Source organism: Alligator sinensis, unplaced genomic scaffold (assembly GCF_000455745.1).
Source record: "Alligator sinensis unplaced genomic scaffold, ASM45574v1 scaffold197_1, whole genome shotgun sequence".
Taxonomy (NCBI): Eukaryota; Metazoa; Chordata; order Crocodylia; family Alligatoridae; genus Alligator; species Alligator sinensis.
The window spans coordinates 259,009-262,777 of NW_005842928.1; the positions used below are offsets into that span (position 1 = coordinate 259,009).

Genomic DNA, 3,769 nt, shown 5'->3' on the forward strand with positions numbered 1-3,769 from the left:
CCATATTGAGAAGCCCAAGACGTGTTTAGCGAGCACGGCCGTAGGCTAGTGCGGCAACAGCCCTCAGATAGGGGCAGGGTGCTGCGGTGGACCCCGACGGAAGGGGTTAGTAGTACGACGCCCCAGGAGAAAGGCGAGGTGCTGCGGTGGTCCCCGGAGAAAGGGGATAGCAGTGTGGTGAGCCAGGATCGGAGATGGTAGCCGTGCGGTTGGCCTAGAGGACCTGAGACCCACTAGAGGGCCCTGAGTGGGACAACACTTTTAGAGAAGGCCCAGAGTGGGCTTGCCGAGAGTCCCAGTGAGGGGCTGTATATCAGAGGAGAGAGCCCAGAGTGGGCTAGATTACAGGAGAGGAGGCCCGGGAGAACGGGCGTGTATCGTGACAGAACAACGTTCAGCACTTCAGCGAGGCTTGGGGCGTGGTATTAGGGGCTGGTAGAGCCATGCGCAGCCCATAAGGCTAGGGTGCCTGGGAAGCACCCATCATACCGGGAGACCACAGGAGTCCGGGAGAACCGCGGGGACAGAGGTCCCAAGTAGCCGTGCCCAGGGAGTCATAGGCAGCCTCCCAACCTTATATGTACCAGCAAGACGTGGCAGGCGAGAATAAGAGGGTGTCTTGGGCCGGCCTTGACACGGAGCGAGGGACCTCGAGGAGATCACGGCCCTACTAAGGGGCCCCGCCGTGACAGTAGCATTTTGTTTCTGTGCAGTACTGTAAGGTGGATGGCACATGACGTCTCCTACTTATTTTTATAATCAGAGCATAATGAATGTTATTTGGTATCCTGGGGATAATGGGACAGATGGAATCCATCACCAGGAAATGGGAGCAATACATCAGCTGCTTTCAGTGTTTGAGGCACATGCATGTACACCGTCAGCTTCCTCTTTCTGGGCCAGTTTTTATTCCTAGCTATACCACTGTCAGTCAGAAGTCAGTGAAGTTACTTCAGGTTGACACTGGTGTAACGGAGAGCAGAATTTGGGCCCCACTGTCTTACTGACATGCATATTATTTATGTTTTGATTTATTAAAACTGCATGACTCCAACCCTCTGGGAACACATGCAATCTGTATAAAAACCAATTAATACAACACATAATTGACTAAAAGTAAGCTCAGAAATTCCCTACAGCTCACAAATAAAAATCCATTGAGTCAAGTTACCAGCTTCAGACTGCAGCCTCATCAGTAGATAGATCTTTATACTAAAGGATCCTAAAGGTTATCAATTTGGCATTTATTTTAACTATGGGGAGCTGAATGACAGAACTGCTGCTCCATTCCCTGAAAATGCCTATTCGTTACTCTTCATTTTCCATCAAACTATTCAGATCTGGAAACTGTTAGCTGTGAAGCCCTTGTTGAGCTCAGTGGCTGGGAGGGTTCTCATTAGTCTAGCCTTGAACCAGGGTCACACACAAAGAAATAAATACTGTATCTGAAGTTATCCATGCTAAGACTGATGTAAACAAATTTCATGTACCACAACATAGGCCAATAACCAGTCAAGGTCTATACCTGAATAAAATGACATTGCACAATTGGTGAGGTCAGCTTTGGGGCCTGTCAAGCCCTGGCTATCACCAGATAGAATTTGCTGGTCTTAATGGACCAGTTTGGATGTATTTATTTTACTTTAAACAATACTATTCATTTCAGTCATTCAAGAGATTACAAGTTCATCCATCTCCCCAAACTCAGTAACACCAAGTGGCATTTTTATGGCTCTTCAATTCAAGCCTGACTTCATATTTACTGTGAAAAGGGGCCCCAGAGACAGCCATAAACTTTGAGACCTGGGCACTGTAGGGATGAAACTAAAGGAATAATTCAATACAGGCCTACACGGGAGAGAGAGATTTTCAATGCAAGGCAGAGATTTCATAGGTAATTAAAGGTATGCAGCTGTGTCACCTAAAGTGGAAATATGTCAATCAAATGCACGTTGGAAGCAACCTCATAGCAAGTAATGCATCTCATCCTACTCCACATGGTGAATTAGGACCTATACTTAGAACTCTGTTGTATGGGAGCACAACATTTAATAGGATGCGGACTAGAGCTGGAGCTGTGGAGCTGAGCTATGATCCATATTATGGTAATGAGGAGCTCAGTGGCCAAGAAAACCAGTGCTTTTGGCAAAGGCAGGAGAAGAGAAGTCCCCAGTACTCCACTATCTACTTCCCAGAAAGCTACACTGCACAGCTGAGCATCTGCTAGCGTCTTTCCTACCTTCCCTCATGTAGGACAAAGCCCAGAACAGATATAAAGACTAAAACTGAGCTAGTTAGTTGTTCCTGAACTCCTCAAGAATGTTAAATTAGAGGGTATTTTGTAGATTTCTAACTGGAAAGGCCCAAATAACAATCCGATTAATCTCAACACAATAAAGCCTTTAATCTAACATATATCAGCAAATTCCTATTTCTCCATTTTCTAACAAAAATAACAACACTTTTGTTGCCAGTGCATTAATAAGATCCTATTTCTGCACTGGAGACTGAATCAAACCTTTGTTCTTCTCAGCAAAGGATTAAGAAGGTTGCTATTTTGGTAATGAGATGGGGTAGAGGTACTTACATTGCAGCCGGGATTCAGACTGGATGCCTGAGAAGGAAATAAACTCTGTTACCTCAGATGAACTTTATTCTTATAATCAGTATATTAAGCTCAGTTAGTGTGATGCATATAATTAACAATAAAAGGAAAGACTCTTTATGAATAATTACAGTTTGATAGTGTTTAAACTCATTTGCAAAATGTGCACAATATTATGTAGAAAGCCAGAAATGCAGATTATAAAATGTCCACACACAAAAAAAAAACAACCCCAAGAAAAATCACTAACTTTCTAGGTAGTTTATTGGTCAACTAATTTTTTTTTCATGCCAGACCTAATTTCTTCTGGATGTCTCACTTCATTGAACAGTTTGTCATGGAAAAAATGTCATAAAAACAGCCCAAGGAAGAAAAAAAGGTGTCAGAAAAACAGAACATGGATGAGGATACTCACAGAGAACTCCAAAAGGAATATCAAATCCTAGGATGTAGCTTCAGATGTTATGGTCCCATCTAAGTGCCCAAAATGATTGAGAAAATTGTTTGTGAAACAATGTTTGTGATGAGGCTGCAGTCTAAAGCTGGTAACTTGACTTGGAAACAGAAGCAGTGACCTGTGAAAATGAAAGCAACTTTATGAAAATATTAGTCATGTCAAAAATATGTTGTTTATAGTTATCATAACAACATTTTTGTGCTTGGCTAAACAAACATATTGGGTATATAAAGTTGTTGCAAGTAAAACATTTCCAAAAGGTTAGAGTAGGTAGGCCAGTGTGGTTGGAAGTTGGCACAAATTTAAAATTACATAGGGATTAACTTTTTGCACTTAGAAATGGAAATATTTAGATGTAGGACATACTCCAGAGGAGGTCCAAACTTCTAAATAAAATGTATTATTGCGAAAAATCTGGGAGTATCCTTTGATTTACGAAACGTAAACAGAAGCCAATAGTAGCCTCAATATTTTACAGACATTCTACCTCTCGGCAGACTGTTAACAGTACAAAAGGGTTTGAAAATATGCTATAAATTAAATAATGTATTATACTGCATCTCTTACCCAATAGCGTAGTGCATTTTAGTTTTAATTTTCTTTCAAAACCATTAAAAAACAGAAACAAATCAACCAGTTGGTCTTTTTTTTTTGTCCCATGGGATATTTGCTTTATATATGATACAATCTCTTTCTCCTCTCTTTAT

The 3,769-nt window shown here is 41.7% G+C and overlaps 1 long non-coding RNA gene across 3 annotated transcripts in view; it reads right to left on the reverse strand.

Moving 5' to 3' along the window:
* LOC102378739 overlaps positions 1-3,769 on the reverse strand; it is a 325,687-nt gene that overhangs the window by 185,926 nt on the left and 135,992 nt on the right. For all 3 annotated transcript variants that reach the window (XR_003091910.1, XR_003091909.1, XR_003091908.1), the window contains exons 2-3: positions 3,021-3,180; positions 2,588-2,614 (exon numbers count right to left, since the gene is read on the reverse strand). This is a non-coding gene — a long non-coding RNA (uncharacterized LOC102378739). The remainder of the gene's footprint in view (positions 1-2,587; positions 2,615-3,020; positions 3,181-3,769) is intronic.